We start from the raw sequence: 7,004 nt of genomic DNA on the forward strand, positions 1-7,004 counted from the left end.
CACACCCTCTTCCAGTGATTAACATCTCATAGCAGATTCCACCATGGAGGTGATTACAGTCTCATCATGGGGAATAACTATATCCAGCTGCCTAGCCACCCAAAACAATGGCCCAACCAAGTTGACACACAGCCTTCACTACCATAGCCGTTGGGTTCAAACTGCCGACCTTTCTTTCGGTTAGCAGCCAAGTGCTTCTAGTGCTCCATTTCCTGTCTCTGAGCTGTATTTTGTAGGCACCAGAAGATGTAGGAAATGTTCTGTCTCATGACTTAGGAGCTCCATGAAGCAGATGCAAAGTTGTTTTTTCTTTTCGTTTGTTTGTTTTCTGTTATTATTACCATTGTATTTCTAGTGCTTAGCAGAGTACTGGCACGTAGAGGGTGATCATTAAATATTGGAACAATAAATGAGTAGACTCCACATCATGGTAATTTCATTATACATTCAGCCAACACTTACTGGGTGCCTATTCCAAAAAAACTTCAAACTCACTGCTGTCGAGTTGGATCCGACTCATACTGACCCCTCTTTGGGTTTCTGAGGTAGTATCTCTATGGAGGTAGATTGCCCAGTCTTCCTTCTGAGGAGTGGCTGGTGGGTTTGAACCATCAGCCTTCTGGTTAGCAGTCAAATGCCTTAGGCACTGCACTACCAGAGCTCCCTAGGGATCATGTATTGTGCTAGGTTCTGGGAATATAAAGGAGCCCAAAATTTAGTGGTGACTACAGTGTGTTGTTGCTGTGAGTCAAATCTGGCTCACAGCGACCCCTCCTTGGGTTTCTGAGGCAGTAACACTATGGAAGTAGATTGTCCAAACTTCCTTTTGAGGAGTGGCTGGTGTGTTTGAACTGCCAGCCTTCTGGTTAGCAGTCAAATTCCTTAGGCACTATGCCACCAGAGATCCCATGAATGCTATGTTAGGGGAGTGCCAGGGAGAGGGGGTGAGGTAGAGTGAGGATGGAGTCTTAAGCATTCCTTGAGGAGGATGCTTGAGTTATTTGGAAGAACAGCTGGTGGGGGAAGGACAGTAGGAAGTGGGAATTCCAAGTAGAGGGAAACACATTGGTGTGACTAGTGAATGTGGTTTTAAAAAGATGAATCCGGAAGAGTGGGAAGGAGCCAGATTTGGAAGGAAATTTGGACTTTTTTCTCTATTGAAATATCCAGTGGCTGCCAATTTCCTGAAGAAAGTCTTCTCATGTTCAGTGACCAGCACTTGTCAAAACTGGTATTTGGCCACAGTTGGACTTTGGCTTATCATCAGAGCAGAAGTGGGAGTAATAGTTGTGACTTAGAGTTTGATTATCTTCTGTCAGATGGGAATGTTACACAATTAGTAGATAATATTCTACAGACCTTTTGAAAAGTGAATATTGTGAATGGAAGTTGAAATCCAAGTTAGACAAAAGAATAGTTGTAGAAGAAAAATCAGAAATATGAATACTTAGTTGTGTGAGGAAGATGAATGATAGGAGATGAGACGGGACTGACTCTTAGACTGAGGAGAATGTTAGAAGTGGCCACTGAAACAATCAGGCTCTCCCTTGGTTGGAGTGGCTTTGCTGAGTCACTCTGGTGCAGAGTGGAGACGCACAGATGGCTTGCTCAGGCACCACCATTTCACTCCATCGGTGCTATCTCTTTTGTCACTTTGAGTATTTAGTACCTGGGAAGATAATTAGAAAAAAAAAAAGGCACAGAGGATTACTACAGATTACACTTATACTTCCCTGATAGCAAAAAACTAGACAAAAACAAACAATATTTAGGATATTTATTTCTGTATTTCAAAGGACTTTCTTAAATAATAACCAAAAAAACCCAAACTCGCTGTCATCGAGTCAATTCTGACTCATAGCCACCCCCTTTGAGTTTCTGAGGTGGTAAATCTTTACAGAAGAAGATTGCCCAGCCTTCCTTCCACGGAGTGGCTGGTTTGAACTGCCAACCCTCTGGCTAGAAGTCAAATGCCTTAGGCACTATCCCACCAGAGCTCTTAAATAATATTTTAATGTTAGCTCTATCATATTGGAAAAGGCACATGATATTTTTTATTTACCAAATACTTGGTGATAGATTTTGTATATTTTGTTGGGAAATTATATCTTAATTCTTGGTGAAAATTTTTACTTGGATGGTAGGGAAAGCAATTTTTTTTCTTTTATTGTTACTTGGGTATTGTGAAAGCGATTTTTGTGTTCTGTAACTTCATTCTGCTTTTCGACTGCACATTTTTTTCCTTCCTGGTGCTTTTATCACTTGGACCCAGAATGCGGTGGGAGGGCAGAATGAACGTTAAAAACAGAATCTCTTCCCTTCCTGCCATTGCCCCAGCATTTCAGGAAAATCCCTTTACTTATGTTCTGGTTCCCTAGTGCCGCTCTGACAGGAATACACCACAAATGGGATGGCTTAAACAAACATGAGTTTCTTCTTACAGTTTGGAGGCTTTAAGTCCAAGTTCAAAGTGCCAAGCCCTAGGGGCTGTGTGAAAGCCCCTGAGCCTTGGGCTTCAGCTCTGCCTCCAGCTCCTGGCCCACTGGAGCTGGAGGCTTTTCTTCATTCAGACAGCTGCTGGCTGCTGAGGCTGCCAAGCCCAGGATTGACAAGTAAAAAGGCACAGTCCCAATGTTACCAAACCACACCAGCAGGCCATTAATTCAAGTCCATTTAAGTCCCAAGGTTGCCAGAGCATGGCAGGCTGCTGAACAACAATGACATGGCTACATGCAGGGTCCAAGTGTGCCATAAGCTAAAGACCATTCACAAAACTGTTGCTTATGTATGGGTAGCAGACCACATCCCAAAGGCAGCTACTCAGCTGCTCACAGTAGATTCCACCGTGGAGTTGATTACCAGTCTCATCATGGGGAATACTACATCCAGCTGCCCAGCCATTCAACCTGGCCTAGCCAAGTTGACACACAAACGTAACTACCACAACTTATCAGTCTCATTGCCAAACATCTTTTTGTTGTTTTACGAGAAAAAGTAGTGGTATCATCCTTTTTTTTCCTCTCGAGTGGATAAGCCTGAATCTTTCTAAGTTTAACTTAATGATTTCTAAGAAACTGTAATAACTAAGCAGAGGCAGGATTTTTGACTTATTTTTACCTGTGGCAGATCTAGATCCTGCCTCCAGATTTCCAGTTAGCAATAAGATAACAAATAATAATATCTCATCTTTGCTTATCGTGATAGCAAATCGAGTTCTCCGGCATTATGTGATCCTTGTAACGTCTAGGTGAGGTAGGCAGGGAGCTGGTGTCATTCAAGGTTAATAAATGAAGGGGCCAAGGACCGCATGGTTTGCACATAGTGGGGCTGAGTCCCAGCCTTTTGTCTCTCACTTGAACATTGATTGGCTCCCTGTCCTAAAATGCCGGGATGTTTTTTGAGATAATTGTTTAAACTCTGTCTATTCCCAAAGGCTCCTTTTGGCTGGCAGTTGGCCAAAACCATAACCTTTTCTGACATATTAAGTTGTTTTTAAAAGTACTGATATGTGGATGTAATAATTAGCTTAAAGTTCCATCTTACTGACCTTCATTTGTTCATGTAGCCACTTAGGAAAAGTGCCTTTGCATTTTTAACATTGAAATGGAGGGGAAGAGTATTTTTATGACTCTTTTGGAATAGAACTGGTTCATTTACTGCCACAGTAACAGTGTCTTCAAATAAATCTTCATGTGGACTAATTCCCTCCTGATATAATTAATTTGTTTACTTGTTTGCCTCTTTCCTTAATTTTATCTCTAAAATGGGAATAAAAATCATAGATTAGAAATGATACTCAACACTGTAATATGTTCTTGTTGTTGTTAGCTGCTGTTGAGTTGGCCCCAGCTCATAGCAATCCTGTGTAGAATGGACTCAGCACTGCCTGGCTCTGCCCCATCCCATGATCTGTTGCAGACTGGACCATTGTGATCCATAGGGTTTTTACTCGATGATTTTCAGAACTAGATCACCAGGCCTTTCTTTATAGTACATCTTTGTCTAGAAGCTCTGCTGAAACTTGTTCAGCACCATAGGAACCAAAAACCAAACGCCCTCAAGTCGATCTGACTCATAGTAACTCCTCCTTGGGTTTCTGAGGCAGTATCGCTACGGAAATAGATAGTCTAGTCTTCCTTCCGAAGAGTGGCTGGTGGGTTTGAACCTCCATCCTTCTAGTTAGCAGTCAAATGCCTTAGGCACTATACCCCCAGAACTCCCCCTGTTCAGAATCAGCAAGACACAAACCTATTCCCAATGACAGGTGGTAGCTGTGCATTAGTGCATTGGCCTGGAATCAAGCTTGGGTGTCCCATGTAGAAGGCAAGAATTCTATCACTGAAACACCCCAGCCTCATACTGTAATATATGCTGTTGTAATTATTATGAATATAATATTATGTAGCACCTAAAGCATTTGACTGCTAACCAGAAGGTTGGCGGTTCAAACCACCAGCCATCTGTGGAAATTTACCACCTCGGACACCCAAAGGGGGTCATTGTGAATCAGAATTGACTCCACGGCAGTGATTTTGGGTTTTTGAATGTATTATATCATTGCTGCGTTGTTAGTTGCCCTTAGTTGAATTCTGACTCACGGGGGCCCCATGTGTGTAGAGTAGAACTGCTTCATAGGATTTTGAAGGCCGTGAACTTGTGGAAGCAGATTTCCAGGCCTGTCTTCTTAGATGCCTCTGGACAGGTTCGAACCACCAACCTTTCAGCTAGTAGTTGAATACTTAGCCATTTTCACCATCCAGGGAATCCTATGTAATATATGCTATTACAAAGTAGAAATGCAATAATGTCATTTTCCTTCTCCCTTCGAAGTGGGACTTGAAAATAAGTCTCCTGAGAATAAATTCTAGCAGGTTAATCTTTAACACTTATAGCAGATTGGATTCTCCTGGAAGCAACTATGAGATGGAGATTAGCTTGTGGGGTGTTTATTAACTAATGCTGTTGGGATAGACCTCTGTAGATGGGAGGGAGAGGAAGGAAACAAGACTGGACCCAGGGAGAAGCTGAGCTGTGATGTGGGCCCAGAATGGCCATTCAGAATAGTACTGAGTTGGGATGCTAGGGCTTGGCCTTGATACTCTGATACTTTTATTCTTTGGCTATCGGCTGCCCTGAGATTGGGGTATGTCCTTGTGCAAAGCAGCTCTCTTCAGCTGAAACAGTCCCTGAAGTGAGCTGGCAGCTGAACGTTGTCTGCGCAGCCCTCTCGGAAGCAGGGGTAGTAAATCCTTTATTTCCAAGGAGGAATCTGGGCCATGCATCATGGTTCTCACTACTGTGCTTGACCTCTCCCGTGAGTCTAAATGGCAGGAGTTGAAACAGGATGGACAGCAGCATAATTTCAGGTTGTATTGATAAAATACCAGAAAAGAGTAAATTTTTTAAAGTACACTTCTGAATTTTCAAAGCTACTTAGGGCAGGTGGGAGCTGGTATGTCGTGCCTCAGGCCTAACTATGGTAACTGGCATAAGAATGGAAATCCTGTTTGCGAGTATAGGTAACATTGTGCCTCTCAGGTGTGAATGCTGTGTCTGAGAAGCCTGCAGCTACTGTACTTCTTTACCAGAAGGCAGGCAGATCCCAAATGCCTGGCAAGTCTGTGGACCAGAAGACTGCACACAGCGTTGCTTTATTTCTTCTTGTATGTTGATGTTAATCCTTAGAATAGTGTCTAGGAGGCCTCCAGCCCCATCTCTTTCTCTCACATTTGCTTTGATTGCTTTGGGTTTTGTTTTTTTTTTCCGGTCTTTCTGAACTGCATGCCTTCATAGTCCGGGTGTCACATTGATAGCCAACTGGGAGTCCTTTGAAGTTAGAAATGGCCACCTTGTGCCTAATTTTATCCTCTGGAATGGAAAGGCAGAGGAAATAAGGGAGAAAGATAGTTCTTTCCTATGGTTCCAAAGTAAAAGTACCAATTAAAAGTCTCTAAATGATTTCTCAGCAGTCTCTGGGGGGCACAAATGGTTAAGCCCTGGACTATTAACCAAAGGTTGGCGGTTCAAACTTACCCAGAGATACCTTAGAAGACTGACCTGGTGATCTGCTCCTAAAAGGTCACAGCCTTGAAATACGTATGGAGCAGGTCTGCTCTGCACACGTGGATTGCCATGAGTGCAATCGACTCCATGGCAACCAACAACGAAAATGATGTCTATTCTATCTTCTTTCAAACCCTACCTCAAACTAAACAAGGAAGCAAATAAAAAATAGTCCAAATCCATTGCTGTCGAATCGATTCTGACTCATAGTGACCCTGTAGATCAGAGTATAATGATCCCAGCATTTCCAATGCTGTGGTCCTTTTGGAAGCAGACTGCTACATGAGATTGGCTGGTGGACTCGAACCACCAACCTTTCTGTTACCAGCATGTGCTTAACCACTACAACACAGGGCTCCTTAACCACTACAACACAGGGGTCCTTAGCCCTACCTCAGATAGCTGCAAAAACGGTTGGGTCTTTGAATAGACTATTAACTTCATTTTCCCCACTATATTTTATCATTCCCTGTGGTGGAATTTAGCTCCTGTCTGAAAGAGGAGATCCCCTTTGCTCTTCGTTCACAGTTGACCATTTCATGAAATAAAGTACCTGAAAATAATTTAGTTTGTTTGAGCCCCACTCTCTTTCTCCTATCTCTTCCAGCTTTCATCCAGGTTCTTCAGAAATTCCACCTCTTTTTCGTCTTTTCTTTTGTGAACCTCTCAAATGATTCTCATGCCAGTTGATAAACCTAAATGTAGATAAATCTGTGAGAAGCCAGAGCCAAATCTACAGTGTTAAGTGAACATGGATGTTGGAAAGTCCCAGTATTAATTGTCCTCTGGCATATTTAGTTCTTTAGCATCTCCACAAAGTCAAGTCAAGACAACGAGGTCGGCTTAGAGTTCCGGCAAGATGGCGGACTAGGCAGAAGGATTGCACAGACCCTCTTCAACAAAGAAAAGGGAAACCAATTAACACAGACACAGAAGATAAT

Source organism: Orycteropus afer, unplaced genomic scaffold (genome assembly GCF_000298275.1).
Source record: "Orycteropus afer afer isolate SDZICR_OR568_19922 unplaced genomic scaffold, OryAfe1.0 scaffold00007, whole genome shotgun sequence".
Lineage (NCBI taxonomy): Eukaryota > Metazoa > Chordata > Mammalia > Tubulidentata > Orycteropodidae > Orycteropus > Orycteropus afer.